This window comes from Delphinapterus leucas, chromosome X (assembly GCF_059928025.1).
Source record: "Delphinapterus leucas isolate spDelLeu-1000000601 "Yukka" chromosome X, BTC_Dleu_Yukka2, whole genome shotgun sequence".
NCBI classification, from domain to species: domain Eukaryota; kingdom Metazoa; phylum Chordata; class Mammalia; order Artiodactyla; family Monodontidae; genus Delphinapterus; species Delphinapterus leucas.
The window spans coordinates 33,099,623-33,121,287 of NC_143150.1; the positions used below are offsets into that span (position 1 = coordinate 33,099,623).

General features: G+C 39.4%; 1 protein-coding gene and 1 pseudogene across 5 annotated transcripts in view; one reads left to right on the forward strand and one right to left on the reverse strand.

The window, feature by feature from the left end:
* Positions 1–21,665, reverse strand: part of PLS3 (plastin 3) — a 90,227-nt gene that overhangs the window by 44,728 nt on the left and 23,834 nt on the right. Inside the window, exon 1 of one of the 5 annotated variants that reach the window (XM_089904155.1) lies at positions 20,763–20,785. The exons of 2 other annotated variants lie outside the window; for them this stretch is intronic. The gene's annotated coding sequence lies outside the window, so the exon portion shown is untranslated. Of the gene's footprint in view, positions 1–13,664; positions 13,769–20,762; positions 20,786–21,665 lie in introns of those variants that run through there. 2 more of the 5 variants (XM_089904154.1, XM_089904156.1) reach the window with 2 other exon arrangements.
* On the forward strand, positions 16,449–19,333 carry LOC111165784 (ferritin light chain 1-like; annotated as a pseudogene).

Below are 21,665 nucleotides of genomic sequence, written 5' to 3' on the forward strand. Positions count from 1 at the left end.
TATTTAACCAATAGTCAGGGCTTGGCAAACTATGGCCTGTGGGCCAGATCTGGACCACTGCTTATTTCTGTATGGTCCCCAAGCTAAGTATGGTTTTTACAGATAAACATTTGCTGTCAAATGTTTGAACCTCAATTAAGTGAAATGTTACCCCAGGGGGGGAAAAAATTCCATTCTTCTCATCAGTAGAGTTGTATTACCAAAAAAGGTACTCAAATATTTATTATATTTTGACTTTTATAAGTAAAAATCTGTGGAAATAATATTTAAACCCTTGATATTAATAATATAATATTCTTATTTTGCCTCTTGGCGTACAATATACATGATGTGGACCTTTACAGAAAAACTTGACTGAGCCCTGCAACAGAGAAAGGAGGTCTGTATCACAATGGAAAATTCCCACATACCAACCTATTAACAATTTTTAGACAGAAGGAAATGAAAATGATTATGTGTTGTCCTTTTTTGTTTTGGCTTTGTTTTTTTCTGTCTTTTTAATCTTTTTAAAGAACTTTACTCTTTAGAACAGTTCACGGCAAAATTGAGCAAAAAGCACAGAGAATTCAGCTCCCACATACCACCTGCCCTCACACTCGCACATAATGTAACTTGCCTGTTCATCTTCCATCAGAGGGGTACATTTGTTACAACTGATGAATCTTCTTTGATACAGCATTGTCACCTAAAGTCCATAGTTTACATTAGGCTCACTCTTGGCATTGTAACACATATTACGCATTTTGGCACCATTATAGTATCATACAGAATAGCTTCACTGTTGTAAATGTGTTGCCTTTTCAAAAAAGTAGTCTATGTGTAAAATTTCACAAACTATGTGAAATGCAAATTTGAGATCTTATATTTACCCCTTTTAGACATTTCAAAAATAATTTTTGAATAGCCTTTCATATGTATTTGTGGGATTTATTTATTTATTTATGGCCGCACCGCGGCACGTGGGATCTTAGTTTCCAGACCAGTAATTGAACCCATGCCCCCTGCAGTGGAAGCATGGAGCCCTAACCACTGGACCACCAAGGATTTCCCCCTTTTAGACATCTTTATTAAAAGTTAAAAAATTACTAGCCAACTCATCTTTTTTGCCATGATGACTAATACTTAGTACAGAGACGCTCAAGAGAGAGCTGGGCCACATCTGTCTTTTGCACACCCATAGTTGTCACTTCTACAACTTATCACAGTCCCAGGCAGGTAGTAAGGCACTCAATAAAATAGTATTTTCATAAATTCATCCATTCAACAACTTGTGTCAAGGCCTACATTAGACAAATTCATATTCCTACTAATTCCCTGAACGCTCATAACAGCCTTTTGAGGTAAATATTCCTACTCCCTTTTTTCTTATTAGAGATAACCTAGGCTCAGAGAGACCATGGACCTGGAATTCAAACTCAGGTTTCTCAAATCCCTGGGAAGTTTTAGCTAAGTTTCCACCATAATGTAACACATTTATAATGACTCATATTTTTTTAAAATTAAATAAAAACAGACTTTTTAAAAACATAAAACAGAACTTGCCGGTTCATAAACTTTTCTTACCTATGGTGTTAAAATGTCACTAAAGAGGGACAACTTCTCAGTAGAAAGTTGGGTAAATACTCCTTTCAGAGCAGTCTCGGAATCTATAAGGTGAAGACCTTCAGTTGGACACGAAGGCAGACATTTTAAAGATTAAGAGTAAAAAGTGATTTTGCATAAGTTTAGCTGCAAAGTGATAACAGTACTTTAAAAAGTATTGTAGGGACTTCCCTGGAGGTCCAGTGGTTAACTCTGCGCTTCCACGGCAGGGGCTGCAGGTTTGATCCCTGGTTGGGGAACTAAGATCCCACATGCCCCGTGGCGTGGCCAAAAAAAAATATTCTATATTTTATTAACATGGTGTTCAACACCTCTCATTACAAAAATACTATATAGGATTTACTCCAATTTTCTTCATGTATATTTTAAGTAATGATGTTTTCAATACAAAATTATTGCCCATCTCCCGTAATAATACCACGCAGAACAATGGCACAAAAAGTTTGAAAGTGAGACTGTCTCAGAAAATCCAAAACATGTGGCCTCTCCTTTACTTCTTTTTTTAAAAAAATTAATTAATTAATTTATTTATTTTTGGCTGCGTTGGGTCTTCATTGCTGTGTGCGGACTTCCTCTCATTGTGGAGATCGGGGGCCACTCTTTGTTGTAGTGCACGGGCTTCTCATTGCGGTAACTTCTCTTATTGCGGTGGCTTCTCTTGTTGCCGAGCACGGGCTCTAGGCTCGCGGGCTTCAGTAGCTGTGGCTCGAAGGCTCTAGAGTGCAGGCTCAGTAGTTGTGGCGCACAGCTTTAGTTGCTCCGCGGCATATGGGATCTTCCCAGACCAGGTCTCGAACCCGTGTCTCCTGCATTAGCAGGCAGATTCTTAACCACTGCACCACCAGGGAAGCCCCTCTCCTTTACTTCTAAAGGTCCTTTCTAGTTTGGGCAATTCGTGAGTCAATAATAATCTAAAGTAGTCTTTTTTTTTTTAAAGACGATTTTATTCTCATACTACTATATCACTTCTATAAAAGAGAAAATTAGACAAAGATGGTTCTGGACATACCCCCCGCCCCACCGCACCCTTTATCCCTGCTGAACAGTGGGTTCTGACTCAATCCTTCCCTCCCACTTCTCCCCTTTGCAAGCAGCGGGTCTGAACAGGGTAGAAATCTCTTCCCTCTTTTTATACACCTCCCCCAACACACACCTCTACCCTCACACAATTTACCAAGGCGTCTGTTATATGCCTAGTTCCTGCCCTCAAGGAATCTACAATCTGGGGCAGACAAAAAAATGTAGATAATTATAATTTGACATAAAGTGAATTAGTGGTTGTAATAAAAGGTAGAGAAGGAGAAAGACTCTGGAGACCATAAGGATTATTAATTCCATCTCAGGCAGGCCAAGAAAGTAGTACTTTTGTTCTTCGTGCAAAATTAGGAAATACATAGATCTCACAGAAATGATTTCGAGGCACTTGTTTACTTAAAAAAATATTAACACAATGCAGCATTTAAAAAACCCAAAATATACTTTCTGTTCTTTCTTTATTTATATGGCTGCACTGGGTCTTAGTTGTGGCACACGGGCTCTAGTTCCCCGACCAGGGATCAAACCTGGGCCCCCTGCATTGGGAGCGTGGAGTCTTAACCACTGGACCACTAGGGAAGTCCCCAAAATATACTTTAAAGTTTTCTAACTTCTTATTCCTGTCTAATTATCATAATGAAAGCTTAAAGTGTCCCCTTTTACACCTGTAACTCAGATTTTTCATCTACAGGAGACATGAAGAGGCACAACTAAGAGTAAAAAGAACTGCAATACACATATATTCCCAAAACAACATTTGTTTGATCCAGGATAACAAAATAGCTTAATTTAGGAGTCTCTCACTTGAATAAATTCAATTTCATTTATTTACAATTATTTGAAAGTAAATAAATAAATGCTACCCTGAGGCACCTGAGCTTAAGAAATCCAACATAAAGTTTAAAAGGCTTACAATATACACTTCAGTTGACAAAAATCACAATATTTAAATTAGCTATTTAATGCAGACTTTTTTTTCCCCACTATGAATAAAAAAAGTTTGTCCTTAAGACTACTCAAAGGTATTTGATGGAATCTTTAAGGAAATCAAGCAATGAAATACTATCTTGGGAGAAAATATCACATTTAAATAATTTAGGGAAGACAGGAACATCAGATTTTTAGAAAACTTGCAAATTTACTGAAAACTCTATCCCTCTTCATCGGGCATTCATTGAATTTTTTCTCTCAAAGCAAGTAAAACATCCCAGACTGGGGTTTAGGAAGCAAAATAGATGATGACATCGTTATTGCCCTATAGACACGTTGATTCAATCCTGAACACTTGCGGCAAACTGTTGTTCCCCACCCAAGAATGCAGTATGTTATGATAGGAAGATTGTGAGATGTGGAATCAGAAGACATCAATTAATGCCCCGGCTCTGCTACTTCCTAGCAGTGTGTCTATGAGCAAGTTTATTTAATCCTGCTAAGGCTCAGTTTCCTCTTTTGAAAACAGCGATAATAACTACTTCCCCAGGGTCCTTGTGAAGATTAAAGACGGCATGTGAAAGCACACTGTAAACTATAAAGTATTATACAGCAACTTCAAATCCTTAATGAAAGAAAACGGTGAACAAATCAATGCCTAAGTAATTGTGAGAGGCTATATAAATATAAGGCATGAGTTCTACTAAGAACCTTTTAAATGGAATGTACGAAAAGTTATGTCATTTGCCCTATAATTATTGACTACAGAATATAATAGATCTCCTTCATATATAAAAATTATAAGCCTTTAAGTCGAAGTAATTTAAGAAGGATGGGAATAACAAAAATCTGTCAGCCATTTTTTACCCATGACTCAGTTTGGCTCCTGCATAAGACCAGTTTCTAAACACAACTTGAAGAACGGCCAGGAGATTTTTTTTTTAAATACAATTTTTACTTTATATCAGGACCACTTAAAAAAATAGCTAACAGCTTGTCAATATTGTCACATTCCTCCTACGTTGCACATTTTTTTCATAAGCAATGCAAAATAAAAGGTGAAGAGGTAAAAAGTAAATATTATTGCTGAATAAAAGTTTAACCTCAATTTCACAGTATGTGATTGGTAGGTAAAAAGAAAGTCTGACTTTTGAAATATGTTGAAATGTGTCCTTTTCCCCAGTCTGTCTTCCCACAAAAGTGAACTTTATTTACATGGAGAGAGCAGGCGAAGAAAGAAAGGAAAGAAAGAAAGGAAAGAAAGAAAGAAAGAAAGGAAAGAAAGAAAGAAAGAAAGAAAGAAAGAAAGAAAGAAAGAAAGAAAGAAAGAAAGAAAGAAAGAAAGAAAGAAAGAAAGAAAGAAAGAAAGAAAGAAAGAAAGGAAAGAAAGGAAAGAAAGAAAGAAAGAAAGAAAAGAAAGAAAGGAAAGAAAGAAAGAAAGAAAGAAAAGAAATATATTTTTCCTCCATTTAAATTTAGCCAAATGAAATACCATCAAAAGTAAAAGCTTCCAGGGTCTCTGCATTTTTCTGAATTCTCTCATCTGCAGAGCACTTTGATCTGTCCCCAATTCTGTTTCCTCCCTAGCTCCTATGCCTGCTTTCGCTATAAAGGGAAAGCATCAGGAGAAAAGCAAACCCTCTCCCTAAACATCTGAGACACAGGAAAACAGATTTTCAAATAAGGGAATGAAAGGAAAGCAAACAAAACCTTGTTTGTTTGTTTTGTCATAAAAGGATATGGTGTACAACTGGGTCTGAATTCAGGGCGTCACCCATAGAGGAATCTTATGCCTATGAAGTCATCCCTAATTACAGAGTTTGACTAACAATACAGCAATTATGAAACCACTCCACTGGCTCCTTTAACTATACTTAAACCCTCAACACAAATCTTTGCTGAGAAAGGTGTACCTACAACTACCTACCTGAAACTATTACTCAAATTCTAAAAGGCATTTGATGGAGATGAGGAAAGGGGGGGTGGTGCCTGTTTTCATCCCCTAAGGTGATTCACTTTAGGAATGCTGCTGACTAAATAATCTATTTACTAATCTGTGTCATTCAGAACCACTCGGGTCAGGAAGCAGGGCACACAATGGGAAACTTAACCATAGATAATCAAGAGTTGATTACGAATTTTATATTTTTTTCTTGAAGTTGAGAGGAACTAAAAGATAAAAGCAGGGCATATTCACCATAGACATTATCCAGCCACTTGTATGCCAGGTAAACAGAATTGGTAAAGTGAGGCTGATGACTTAAAATCAGAGATTTGGCCACACACACTTAAGCTGGTAAGCTCAAATCATGAAGAGAGGGTGGACAAAACATGGAAGAATACATTATTTGTATTTGTGTATTTGTCACCTTCCTCTGTCCAAAACAGGCAGCGCTTTGGAGCAGCCACACTTCACATACCTACCTGTACCAACAGAAACTACCACCCTGCCTCCTCACTAGTAGGTAAGTCAACAGCACTAGTCTCCAGGTCAGATGGGCGTGCAACACTCTCAGCTAAAGCTCACCCACTCTCACTATGATTACCAAGCTCTAGTGCCGCGTTTCCAAATGACTTGAGAAGGTTTCAACTTGAATGTCTATCATATTCACCCACTTATTCATGTATATTCAAGCCTTAATTGAAGGCTTAATATGTACCAGGCACTGTGTTGGGTGCTGCAGATATAGAGATTTAGGACCCAAAGTCTCCTCTCAAAGACCTTACTGTCCAGTGGGGAGAAAGATGGAAAAACAAAGACATAATATTAATGCCATCAGCCTATTCACTGAGTGGTGGGGTGACAGTGGTGGGCTTCAGGAAAAGTTTTCCAGAGAAGGTGACTTTTGAACGTTATATTAAAACATAAGTAGGGCTTCCTCAGACAGATATCACTGGTAAAGGCATTCCAGGCAGAGAGAAGATGATATTCTAGAGGAAGATGATACTCTAGAGCTGTAGAAAGATAGTGTGGTTGGAGCACTGTGCCTAGGGTTTGAGAGAGACACAATTGGAGCAGAAGGTCAGGGTCTAATTTAGAAAGGCCACACTTAAAATCTGGACTTGACCCTCTGGTCAAGGGAGAAGCAAGGTCAGTGAGGAAAATTCCAGTCAGGAGAGTCTAAATGCCTACATTTGAACTTACTGCCACATTATTTCTCCCCTTTTCAAATATCTCTCCTGTCAAATCAGGTCTCCTTTTCAACTTCCCTACTTTCCTCAGTCTCCAGGTTTACAAATTTGAGAAGTTTGGCCACAAGAAACCACTGGAGATTGAAGTAAATCACTAAGCTCTCTGGATTCTTCCATCATACCCCTTTATCACCTCATGTCTGGCCTTTTCCAAAGGCCTTTTAGCTGATCTATCTATGGTCCTGTCTCCCTCCAATGTAATCTCTACGCTGCTAACTTCCTGAAGAGCAGATCTAAGGTATGTTTCCTACAAAAGCAAGTCCTAACTTTTTTTTTTTTTCTTTTTGCGGTATGTGGGCCTCTCACTGTTGTGGCCTCTCCCGTTGCAGAGCACAGGCTCCAGACGCGCAGGCTCAGCGGCCATGGCTCACGGGCCCAGCCGCTCCGCGGCATGTGGGATCTTTCCAGACCAGGGCACGAACCCGTGTCCCCTGCATCGGCAGGCGGACTCTCAACCACTGCGCCACCAGGGAAGCCCAAGTCCCAACTTTTAAGCACAACATCCTAAGCCCTACACTCTGCTGTATTGATACCCGTCTATCTTTCCAATGTTTCTTCCGATTACACACACTGCACACCCTGGAATCACACTCTCTTCACACCCTATTCCCCAAACAGGCCATGTATTTTCCCACCTCTGTTCCTTCTCCTCTGTGCTTCTCTCTAGTGGTATGCTGTTCACCTGTCTCCTATGTACTTTTCAAAAGCATCTTTGAGAAAGACTCTTTGGAGTGTCCCCACCTGAGAGAAAAATTCTCTGTTCCCAGGACTCTCACAGAACTGCATGCTTTCTTCTGTTACAGCCAGTGCTGGATCCTTTCAGACAGCTCCAATTTTAAATATCTTACTGTCAGACCATATGTACTAATTTTTGAATGGGAAAATATAGTCACCACAAGGATAGCATTTAATACTACTATACATAAGCTCTTTGATGGGATGGAAGGGACTGTTTCCCATTCATCTTCATATTCCCAGCCCCTCTCACTGTGCCTACAGAGTAGGTAATATAAATAATTAATATAATAACATATCATTGTAAGTTTATACTATAGCAGCTAACATTCTTGGAGGACTAATTGTTTATATGGACTGTGTTAAATGCTTTATATACATTATGTAAGTTATTTCTCAGCAAAACTCTATGAACCACGTAATATTGTTATTTCCATTTTACAGAAAAGCAAACAGGATTAGAGAAGTTGAGTAACTTGCCCAAAGTCACATGGCTAGAGAAAGGTAGAGCCAGGTCTCAAACCCAACTCCACCGGACACCAAAGTCAGCATTCTCAATCGTTATGCTGTACTGCATAGCTTCCTCAACCACGGCTTAGTGAATGAATTTATCTCCCCACAGACTATAAACTTATTAAAGTAGAAACACAGCTTACTCATCTCTGTATTCACCACAGCACTCTACGCAGAGACACAATGCATTATTAGTAAATATCTTGAATCAAAAAAGGTCCACGTCTAGTACCCACAACCATTTTGATCATGTCAGTCCCATTTCAGGAAGCTATAATTCCTTATGCCTAAACAGCTGGTCTAAACTTTGCCTGGTATTCCTGGTCCTCTAGTGTTCCTACGAGTCACATCTAACCAGTTTAACCTTTCAACAACACTCAAAATTAGCTTTTTGATCACAACCATCCTCCTGAACGATACCCGTCCTATTAACTCCTACATCAGCACCTTTTATCCTGCCGCCACTACCTCCTGCCCTCCCTGCTAGTAAGAACTCCCTCTCTCTGTATCTACCTTTCACACTTATAATGCCCTCCTCTTTATTCCTCTTATCTTCTTATCCAAATCCTACTCATCCTTCAAGTCTCAGCAGAAGCCTCATCCGCTCCCAAACCACATCTCCCAGTGACTCCACACCCCTGCTGACCTTTCTCTTCAACTCCCACAGGATCTAGAATCTTGCCACAAAATTTAGCAGTTTAATTATAGACTTCCTCCTATAGTTATATAAGTGGATGTGAGTACAGTCTGGCTGGGACATCCATCATCCTACTAGATTCAGTTCATCTGCCTCCTCCACACTGATCCTCAAACTTGGTCCAAGAGAATAATCTTCCCCAATCAAAGACAACCATTCTTTCACCAAGAGCACGCAAATACTTGTCTAATTACTTGCTCTGCAAGTCTTATTTCAAGATTGTTTCTCAAGAACAGAGTCTAAACTTCATCTTCCTCCCGGATACTCCCACAATGATAATCCATTGCTGGATGCTGGGTACAGAGGTATGGCTCAAAAAATATTCCAGTTGACTGCAATGTTTTGAGGGTGGTGATAATCTGCAACATGCCCAATATTCAATGATTACTGAAATTATATTAGGGAAGAAACAAGAGCCTAGGGTAGTTGAGTGACTTTGCCCAAGACACAGAGCTGTGCAGCAAATGTAAAATTTAAAAAAAAAAAGAGTATGTGAGAGAGAAGGTAATTAACTACTCGTACCATAAAAATAAAAACAAAGAGGCTACACACTGCTTTGTGGAAAGAAGGCACCCTATGGAAGATAATTTAAAAACTCCTAACCAGGAATTCCCTGGCAGTCCAGTGGTTAGGACTCTGTGCTTCCACTGCAGGGGGCACCGGTTCGATCCCTAATCAGGGAACTAAGATCCCGCATGGCACAGCCAAAAAAACAAAACAAAAACAAAAAAAACCTCCTAACAAATGTGACCATCATATTGAGAAATATGAACGGTTGCCAGAAAATGCAGTTCCTTTCAGCTAATTCGTTTTTATTACTTAAAGGAGGGATTCACTTAATCCTTGAACTGAAATCACCAAAACTGTAACTGTGTAAAATATATAGAATATTGGCAATGGGTTCAGTAGATACTATATATTATAGAGTTCTAAAATTTCTTTCTTCAAAATACTGGTGTTAAGTGAGTACTGACAATAAAACAGGCCATACTTTTTCAAAAGAAGGACATGAATGCTGACCTTCTCTTGTGGCACATTCATTCCTATATATGACATGTTTCTGCTTCCCTGTATTTAATATCCCTTAATTTCAGCCACTTACATGCTAACTACTGTAAACAACCATTCCCATTGTATCAGTGCTAATAACTTAGTACAAATGTAAGCAAACACTCAAGTATCAATGTGACGATTTGATTTTGAGTTTAGGATTTCTTTTTTCATACATAAGCCATCACTGTGGTACTCCTAGTTTTTTTAGTGATTAGTTTTTTACCTTACAGCTGATTTTTCTCCAGGGGCAAGCGGCTTGGAGTTTTGTTTGCTTACTTTTAGAAAACTTTAATGGAATCTTGGTAAAGGAGCAACTGTAATAATTTAAGAGGTTATATGCCTCTTTCTCAATTTAATGATCTGTTGCTCTGAAAGTCACAAGTGAGTCAAACTCTAACTGGTCTCACCTGTGTCACAGGTTTCTAGTCCTGAAACTTTAGGAAAGGTAAAAGCAGACAGAAGAAGTGGTGAAGGATTTTACTGTTTATTATTCCAGCACCTCAGCATTATTAAAAATTGTTCGTTATAGTCAACGTGGAGAGCAGACTTCTGTGATGAAAGCAACATTCAACATGTAGAACATACTTTACTTAACGAGGTTGTTTTTCAGGCCTAGACCCTCTGGTAATTCTACTTGACATTTCAGCCGCAAATTGGTAAAACTACACAGAGGACATTGATAGATAACCCCCAATAGAACAGACAGTATTTTCCCATGAGGCACTGTTATATATGCTGTTAGGCTGTACAGGATTCGGGACTAGAGAATAAAGCAGCTGGCTGATGGAACACACATCTGGATACATTTAGCAACTATGCTTCTACAATTCATTTAGATTAAAATAATAGGAACACAAAAACATATCATTTTGGTAACATAGCACACCATTTCAGGGACATTTGTGAAATGACCTAAAAAACCTAACTTACTATTTACATGACAAAATACGTTTCAAATTCCAAATCAATTGAGCAATGAACTCTGGAAGGTTCTATCAGTGACTGAAGGCTAACTCTCCCTTTTATCCAACCTCAAGTAGCTGCCTGCCTATAAGTGCAATTTTGCTTTGGATGTACCCAAAAACATTAAGGAGACTGAAACATTAGCTCACTGTATTTAATGTGAAGAAGGGATTGCTATCTCCTGCGTGTATGCTGCTCCAACAATGCCCATGGATGCATGAGAGAGGGTGAAGGTTTATTAAGGAGGGCGAGGGAGCAGAGGCGGCTGTTATTTGCCAAGTAATGCACACAGAGTTAAACTAGCCCTCTTCCTACTTCCCTAATACCTACACCCAATTAAGCCACCTCAAATGTTCTGTCTGTGTTGTTTTAAAGGAGATGCAGCATAGGGTTCTGGTTGCTAACCAGTGACGCCCCTTCCCCAATTCCGGGAGCTCCCCACCCCCCAGCGTGTCCCACCATCTACTTCTCTATCTCCTCCACTAGGCTGTGAGCTCCCTGAAAGCAGGGCTGGTACCTCGTTTGACTTTGTATCTTGGCTCACAATAAGCCCCTACTAAATGTTTGTTGAATGAACTGATGTTCGAAAGTAGGGAAACTGAACAGACTTAAACATACTGCAGGCTAAGTAGTTGTCACGCGTGGTTTTCAACATGCATACTCTATAGAGAAAGCTGGGAACAAAATAGTCAAGACATAATAATGTTCCCACATTCTTCACAGGCACTTGGCCTGTTAGCATGCTTTAACTATCTACTGGTCTTTAATACTTCAAGATACTACAAAACTCTTCAAGATGTTTGCAACCTGTTCTTTGAATTTAGCTGAAAGTCAAACAAAGGTTTTTTTTTGCTTTCAGAAAGAGCTTTTACTTGGCAACAATTTTGGCAATCAAGCAGCACATTTCACCTTTACAATAATATACATCACGCACACATCATGTTTTGACAAACCTGCAATTTATAGATAAATGTATCATTTAGAAATAATGTAAATTGCTGCAAACTAAAGCTGTACTTAAAAATTTTATTATGAAAATTTTCAATGTATACAAAAGAGAAAATGTACAGCAAACACCCATAATCCCATCATCCAGATTCTACATTTATCAGATTTATCAGGATTTCCACACTGATTCTCTCTTCCTGTCCTCTTCTTTTCCCCTGCTTCCTCCCTCCCTCCCTTCTTGACCCCCCCTTCCCTATCTCCCCCTCCCCCACCCCTCTCTCTCCCCCCCACCTCCTGAATTACTGTAAAGCAAACCCCAGACATCCCATGAGTGATTTCACCCTACTTAGCTATTAAATGAGTTCATTTCCTGGAAACACCTCTATTCTGTTCTAGGATCTAGCATAAGCTAGATTCTAATTGATCTTTTTTTCAAGTACCAATATCTGTGAGTCACTTAAACCCCAAAGGGTGCCCAATCCTGTGTCATTTCCTGGAGGAATATCAAATACTTCCATTTTAAGTAAAAGTTTACTTTCCTCTTTTTGTCTTAATAAAGATAAGATCTTTAAGCAATGGCTATTTTAAAATAAGCTAATAATTTTTCCCATAGAAACATTCACATCAATTAAGTCAGATTGAAGACATTCTTTAAATTCTTGCTAGACAAGAGTTTTGTAGATATTTAATATACATCTTAACCGTATTCTAAAAGCCCCCTTTCCTATTATGAAGAATACTATATGAAACCCAAAGACACAACAAAGTTATACCTCTACTTTCCCATCTTTACAAAGCTAAGAAGTATTAACTCCTTGGATTGAAATAGCACATTCTTCTTTTAAAAGGTCCAATCCCTTTATTTCCTAAGTAAACTCTGACATTTTCCAAAAATATGTGAATAATTTATGAAAAAAACATATCTGCTGCTAATGAAATTAATTAACCTTCACACTTGAGGAGTATTTCCATTCTCCTTTCCTGTGAAAAATAACACGGAAGCCAAGGGCAACCTTCAGGTATATATCTCTCACAAGGCAAGATCAGACCAGTTAACTCAAGACAAAATATTATGATGTACAACTCAGAAATCACTAGAGATAAAATTTCAGCTTAGACTTTGAGCTAAGCTGGAAGTTTATCTATTAGTCACTAATAGATATAACATAGTGACTATGCAGTATAACATACCCTGCTTATATGTTCTCAAATATAGTACTTGTTAATTGAGAAAACTAGACTCTTTTGTTTCATACTTCACTTTTTACCTCATACGGGTGTAGTTAAGTACAACTAATTTGAGAGGTTACCCTTGATTCGGAGTCGAGATTTATACAACCAGCTATATTGAAATAGGAGAAATAAAACATATGATCACCACGTGATAGAAAACTCTGGTGAGTTTGTAAGCATCAGAAATCACTATCACTACCATATTATAGTAACACCACCAAAATCTCATCACCAATGATTTTCATGTATTTTGGAAAGTATGAATAAACACCAGTACAACTGTTTGTCATAAGTTATTTTGTAAGAGTAGAATATCAATCTGTTTGCCATATTCTGTCATGACAGCTACCCTCAACTTCTATTTCACAGAATTTTGAAAAACCATTCAACAGGGATCAAAAGTATTTGAAATTCCATTCCCCTTCGCCCCAACCCCCAGATATAAAGTAAGAGTTTCTGTCATTTAAACCTTTGGCATCTGACTTGATAGATACAGCTATATAATTAGGATTAAGTCCCTAAAATATTCCCCAAATAAAGAAAAGACAATATAGAGAGAGAGAACAAGTCAGATTCTAAACTTCAAATTTTTCTCTTAAAACAAATTTGCTTCTACTTGAATACATAAGATTTAGAAAGCGTCTCCAAATGTGTAACTACCCAAACACATAATAAGAATTTCGAGATGTTTAAAGTAAATTTCTGCTTAAATATTCCATAATATAAAAGTTAGAGCCTAACGAAATAATATTAAAATTGTTACCCTTCCGGGATGAGAGCAAACCTGTTGTTTCTTTCTCGCAGCACTAAACAGAAGGAACCTCCCACGCCCAGAACGCCAATCTGGAAACCCAACATTCTTCTCACAATTGCAACTTTAGAGAGCAAGTCATAACACTTCCTGCTAGAGAGAGAGAGCACCCTGACAAAGCAATGATACAATACTTACGAATCCCCTTCCTGTCAGCCTCACAGTATTTTGCCAAGTATTAACAAATTCGAACTTCACAACATTTAGAGAAAAGTGAATTTTTTCATTCCAGCTCCACTGAAATCATGCAAGAACACAAGGGAATTTAAAGTTGGTTCAGGTCGAATAGCTACAACCCACATACCTATTTAAAGTCTGAACATTAGCCAAGTAACCTGCTTATTTTAGAACACATGGAACCAGCTTCTCCCCAGAGGCCAAGTCACTCGTCCATAGGAAAGTGCATTACTTAGAAAGGCAAATGAACTGTCCCAGACCACTTACGTTCTATTATTCATCTCGATCCATACTTACGTCTTTATACAACACTTACACTCCATATGCTAGGTGTCAGAGCATTAACTGCGAGTATCTATATCTTGTTTTCTGTTGAATACATAAGCTGTTAAGTGTAGGAACTATATTTTCTACCAGCCTAGCATACAGGAACGAAACCAATACTTGATGAACTGAATTTTCTATTGAGAGGCAGTACTGCTGAGTAGTTTAGAGTTCTGGAGCCAGACTGGGTTCAGATCCTGTCTCCACAATTTTCTAGGTTGTCTTTGGACAAACTGCTTAAGCTCTTGTGCCTGTTTTCTCATCCAGGGATGATAATAGTAACTACATCACATAACGATAACTATTTTGTACATTGCTGTGATGCTTAAATGATTTAATGTGCGTTCAAATTTTAGATCATAGCCTGGTAAATTGTAAGCACTAGGTATGTGATAACTGCTATATTCTTATTATTGAAATTTGTTTTTTTTAACTGGTCTAGCAATTCTAATCAGTTAATTGTTAAATGAAGCAACTGGTTAGCTATGAGTTCTCACCCTTTATGGGAGAGAACAATAAATCAATAGGAGTACTGTGCTAGGTTCAGGAGACCATTTCTAATACTGACATAGGGCAAGTCAATCATTTGAAAGGAAATGGAATGCAATGGGAGCACCAGGGTCTTAGGAATCAGACTGACTTCAACTCTGTGTGACCATGAACACATCACTTAGCTTCTCTGAGCCCCAGGTTCCTATCTATAAAAGTGGAACTAATTCCACGAACTTCAGAGGGTTGCGATGATGATTAAGTGAGATAAATGCATAAGGGGCTCTGGCTCCAGCAAGGTGCTCAGTAAGTGGCGGCCATCGTTATAATCTGTCTGGGATATAATATGCATGATACCATCTGCTCTACCTACCTAATCTGCTCTACCTACCTAATAAGTATGAAAGTGAGATAATAGATCCTTCAGTCCTTTATAAATAATATAAAACAAAGTGAAGCGTTTTATGCTAACATTGAAATCTCAGAATAAGGAGGCGACTCACATTGCAGTCACTTGTAAAAAGCATCAGGACAGCCCACATCAGGAGGCAGAGTGTTCTCCTGTCCTCATCACTAACCACCATTAGCAGACACTGGATTACATTTTGTCTCCTTAATGGAAGCACTTTATTTCATCAACCACAAAAGCTGCATGAACTATCAAAAGGCAACGCAATCCCGAACAGAAGGAATAGAGAGTCAGGAGTCAGAGGACGTGTTTTTCCACCTGTTTTCATTGCTGACTCACCATATGAAGTCTCTTCAACTTTCCTGAGTCTCAGTTTCACCATCTTTGAAACAAGCATAGCACTAGCTGCCTGTAGCCAGTCAGGGAATATGTGGGGTAGTAAGGAATGCTCAAGCACCTTGGGCTAACTGGAAGAAAGGGTATATGTGTATGTATTATCATGCATTTCCAGGGAAAACTGGGGCACAGGCAATTGCCTCCGGTAAAAAGACAGTATCAGTGACAGGCCAGCAATGTTGGGTTTCCCCAGCCTTACTTTTCTTTAGCCACACTTGTCACTTCACAACACTTATATGGGTCTGTCCCAAGTGCTATTAAATTAGCTTCCTCGGGCTTCCCTGGTGGTGCAGTGGTTAAGAATCCGCCTGCCAATCCAGGGGACATGGGTTTGAGCCCTGCTCCGGGAACATCTCACATGCCATGGAGCAACTAAGCCCGTGTGCCACAACTACGGATCCTGCACTCTAGAGCCCGCGAGCCACAACTACTGAGCCCGCGTGCCACAACTACTGAAGCCTGCGTGCCTAAAGCCTGTGCTCCGCAACAAGAGAAGCCACGGCAACGAGAAGCCCATACACCGCAACAAAGGGTAGCCCCCGCTCGCCGCAATGAAGACCCAATGCAGCCAAAAATTAAAAAAAAATAACCTCCTCAATGATCACGCTACCCAGAAACAGCTTCCTTGTCTTTCCCTTTCTTGGTCATCTGGAATGTATATGCTTTCTAGCTTTCTGAACTCTAAGGCTAATCTTTGATCACAGTGAAATCTGTCAACACCCAGTTGTTGATTTTAAAGTCTATTCACCATAACATGATAGAATTCACTTCAACTGCAAAATATTGTGGTGAAAGTTCTAGGAACGGATACTCCCTTTAAAAATGGACATCTTCTACTTAGTAAATACCAGGACATTTCCTGAAAGACTGTTGTATCACATCAGTAGTTCAGCCAGTTTTGGCCTGCAGCCCATGCTGTAACCTTCTAAATGTCTCATCATATGACGTATGTGCAGGTGTGCGGGGCCAAGGGGGGGGGTATTGGCGTTTGTGTATGTGCATGTGTGTGAGTATGTGTGTGAACAGCATCTCTGTTTTTACTATGGGTAATGAAAATTGCTTTGGGAACAGAAGATGGTGGCAAGGGTTATGTAATCCATTGCACATTTTTATAAGCAGGCCACAGAATGAAAACAACTTTTACATTTCCAAATTCATCATGATGAATGCTGGGGAAAGTCAACAGAAACCAACCTATGTTTTATCTGTACATGTAAAGTGCACAAGCTCTCACTCTCTCTCAAATGTTACAAACAAATCCATAAAGTTAAAAGTTCACACACGCACCTGTGGACACATACACCCTTCAGGGTGGAAAGGAAGGCAAGAGGCACACCCAAAGCTGCATGAGCAGTTCATAGACGTATCGGTGTAATCTGCAGCTAGGACACAAGACCTAGACACAGTATTTTTAAAGTCTCTTCCAACTTTCATTCAAACATCATCCTCTCCCCACCACACCCAGTACGGGTTATATTCTTTCCATGTGTGACACGTACAATGGAGGCCTCTCCCACTGTGCTTAATGCCACACCTCAGTAACAGTGATCTATCGTCCTTTAATGGAACAGGATTTTACCCATCTTCATGACTTATAAAGTAAACAAACAAATAACACTCACAGTGAGTGAAACATCAAAGCAAAGGGATCTAACATAAAACAGGTACCAAATTAACACGGAGGATATTGCTACTGTAATTTTGGGCTATATTAGAAAGTTTAGGAAATTTATGCCAGGAACAGTATTAGGTACACAAACTTCCTGTTGCGTGGCTGTGTCAGTTTTAACAATCAAGTAGATCTGGTTTACGTGATGATTGGGCGGGGGGTAAATAAGCCACAAGAACATCTTAATTTCAATATTCCAAGGGCTGTCTCCCCAACAGTAAATATTTGTGAGCTCTGATTTTGCATAACAAAGTAATCAACCTTTTAAAACAGGACTTCTTATTATATATTAAATTATATACCTTGTCCTAATGCCCTAAAACAAAAGGCTGAAATAGGGCTTCCCTGGTGGCGCAGTGGTTGAGAGTCCACCTGCCGATGCAGGGGACGCAGGTTCGTGCCCCGGTCCGGGAAGATCCCACATGCCGCGGAGCAGCTGGGCCCGTGAGCCATGGTCTGTTGAGCCTGTGCGTCCGGAGCCTGTGCTCCGCAACGGGAGAGGCCACAACAGTGAGAGGCCCGCGTACCGCAAAAAAAAAAGGCTGAAATAAATAGAAGGATTTAAAGCATGGGTCCTCCAAAAATTATCAGTTGAACTATACATGGGATAAGGAAGTGATTTGGAAGACATCTGTGGTGACTATATACAGTTAACAGCACTGAACTGCATATTTCAAAGTTGCTAAGAGAGTAAATCTTAAAAGTTCTCATCACAAGAATAAAAAAGTAACTGTGGGGTGGTCGATGTTAACTAGACTTATTGTAGTAATCATTTCACAATATATACATATATTAAATCATCTCGTTGTACACCTTAAACTAATACAATGTTATATGTCAATTATATTTCAATGAAACTGGGGGGGACATTGTGTTCTGTTCATAGCTAATAAAATCATACAAAGAAATAACTCATATGCTCTACACCTTCCTATCCTGAGAGTCTCTCATTCAAAAAAAGGATAGGGAAGGAAAAGAAACAAAAAACCCAACTAACCGAGCAGCTCCTAAACTTTTTGGCCTCAGGACCTGAGGACCCCAAAGAGCTTTTTGATATGTGGGTTAGATCAGTGTCTTTATCATATTAGAAGTTACAACTAAGAAATTTTAAAGATATTTATTTAAAAAAAATTAAACCCACTGCATGCTAATATAAATAACGTTTTAAAATGAAAACTATATTTTAAAAAAATGTAGTGGGAAGAGGCAGGGCATGCCTCGCTCCTGCGGACGTCTCTTGCTTCAACACTGTTTGAATGGAACAGACCCAGGGACGCCCCCTTTTCCAGCCTCCAATCACCCTGGAACCTCTTTTCCAGTCACATCCTTAGGAACCAACCACTATGCCGTCCTCGGCCTCCGGAACCAGCCAACACCGTTTTTTTTTGGAGCTTAGCTCCTTACTGCTGATCAACCACGAGCTCCCAGATTTGCCAGAGTTATTCCACCCAGGTGGAGGCAGCCGTCAACCACAGGGGTCAACCTGCATCTGGGTCCTCCTACACCTACCTCTCTCTGGGCTTCTATTTCTACCGCGATGATGTGGCTCTGGAGGACATGGGCCAGTTCTTTGCTGAGTCCACCATTGAGAAGGGCAAGGGCGCCCAGCATCTCTTGAAGATGCAAAACCAGCACAGTGGCTGTGCCCTCTTCCAGGAGCGCAGAAGCCGTCCCAAGATGAATGGGGTAAAACTCTGGACAATAAGGAAGCTGCCACGGCCCTGGAGAAGAACCTGAGCCAGGCCCTTGTGGACCTGCACCCCTGGGCTCTGGCCGCGCAGACACCCACCCGTGACTTCCTGGAGAGCCGCTTCCTGGAGGAGCAGCTGAAACTCATCAAGCAGATGGCGACCACCTGACTAACCCCACCTCCCACTAGCGCAGGCTGCCGCCGGGGTTGGAGTGGGGGGAGGGGGGCTGAGCCAGTAGCCCTTCCAAAGGCTCACCCTCAAGTACGACAAGGGCCTCTGCAGCCCAACGGTCTTTGAGGGGCCCCTCTGCATCCCCCTGGTGTCAGGGCTTCTGCCTGAGCCCCTCTCTGCAGCCACTAGGCAGCTTTTTGACCACCCTGGGGCCCTCACCTAAGCCGTGGGCCAAATGGAAACAAAGGTTTTTGCAGAAAAAAAAATAGAAGAGTATATTGTTTACATCTTTGTTTAACTAAATACAGTGACAGCTGGATTTTCATATCTGCTTCTGCATTGTCTGTTGCAATATGTTGTTTTGATTCAAGTATATGAAGAAAACAGGGCCTCCCACAGATACGTTGTTTGGAAAAAGGAAGTATTTTAGGAGCCTTTTCGGATAATTATGGATATTCTTCTTTATAATACCACACCAAAAATGGGTAAGTGCTAGTTTCTTAAATAGTTGTTGCAGTGTGGAATCTGATATCAGATCAATGACGTTTTCATACTCTGTTAACGTTAAAATCCATTGGTCTATCTTGCACTTTATTTTTTTGTACTTTTTTTTTTTTTTTTTTGCGGTACGCGGGCCTCTCACTGTTGTGGCCCCTCCCGTTGCGGACCACAGGCTCCGGAGGCGCAGGCTCAGCGGCCATGGCTCACGGGCCCAGACGCTCCGCGGCATGTGGGATCTTCCTGGAACGGGGCACGAACCCGTGTCCCCTGCATCGGCAGGCGGACTCTCCACCACTGCGCCACCAGGGAAGCCCCTATCTTGCACTTTAAATGGACCTTTTACCCATTCTTGATTTCAGAACATCATGCACTGATCATATGGAACAATATTGTTTGACTAGTACAGATCTGTTGTCACACTTCACTTTACAATATCTAACAAATCACTTCCATTAAAAACACCACCAACCTCATTAGAAAAGTCTAAGTATTGATGTATGGTGGCTAACGCCAAGTTTTCAAGAATTTGAATTTTTGCTTGAAATCTCTAACTTTATCATTGGCAACAAATACTCTCAGCCGTTTTCCTTGCAGTGACTAGCACACTTGATTCACTTTTGATAACATATCTGCCAAATATTCAGGTCTGAATTATCAGTTAATGCGTCATTCGCTCTTTTGAGTAAAAATGGTTTTCTATTTTCTAAAAGTGCAGCTAGTTTAGCTTGCAAATCAAAAAACTGCACAAGTGCTTTTCCTCAAGACAATCACTGTAAATCCATATGCAGCAGAAATGTTTTTTATGTACTTCCCATTTCATCACACAGAATATTGAAAAGATGTATACCCAAGAGTTGAGATTTAATAAAATTAATTTTTCCTGCTTAATCAAGGACATTCATTAATGAACTGCATGTTACAGGTATTTTTCTAACAGGAAGGGTATGGTGTTGAATACAAAGACTACTAATACAGTGTGGGGCTAAGGCACTAGCAGTTTTACCCACCATTGCTTCTGTCAGTATAGTGAAAAAGCAAAGAACATCTTAGTGTTATTATACAAGTAATTTTGATCTCCAAGGGACTATGTGGCATACTTTTCTATTGAGAACTGGTGCTTTATATGGTAATATTTATGATGGAGTCATCTAATTTTAGAGAGACAAAAAACATAAGGTCCATAGGTTTTTAACAAGAAATTTCAAAACTGAGAATGCAATTACCAGAATAGGTTTTAACGCGAGTTCTGTTCTGTTGAACTGTGAAAAGAAAAATTCATTGATTAATATCAATTCTGAGGGGACCAATCTATAGCTTATTTACTCCAAAGAATATTTTGCAGAATCAGGTTCATGTCCATGAGATGGGAATTTATCACGATAGTGTAGTTTTTAGAAACTTTTAATACGTTTTTTAAAAGATTAAGAAAGACAGTATGTTATAAAACTACTTAAAAATATCCAGTTCATATGTAGCAAATCAGATTTTTCTTCTGATAATCAGTAAGAGTTTCCTTCTCTGATACTAGAAAAGAAAGGCTTTGAAAGTTAGACTCTGTATGAAATGCAGAATTATTACTATTTTTAAATATTAAAAATGAAGTGAACTATAGTATTTATGTGTAAAATAATATGCAGGTTATGTGAAAGCAAATCCCAAACAACAAGAAAGGGGAGAGAAAGGATGAAATATAAGAACATCAAATATTGATAAACTGTTGAAACTGTGGGGGGGTTCCTTATGCTATTTTACTTTGTATGTTTGAAATTTTCCATAAAAGTAAGCTTTTAAAAATTCCATGAGCTTATAAAAAAGTATTTTGTATTTTGGAAAGCAAAAATAAAATTCCTGACTCATATTCATTCATTACCACGAACACTGAATGAACATCCACTCTGTAAAAGGCACTGTACTTAGATGGCATAAGGAAATAGAAAGACTTATGAAATATGCCTTTTACATTCAAGGAGCTCAGAGTGTCTGTGTCCATATATGTAATTGATTCCCTAAAATGGGTATAATGCCTCCACTATGACCATTCTAAGGGGTACTTATACTATTACAAAGCACAGCTTGAGCCAACTGAACTGCAAATCAGGATAATGCAATTTTAAGGGGAAAAAAAA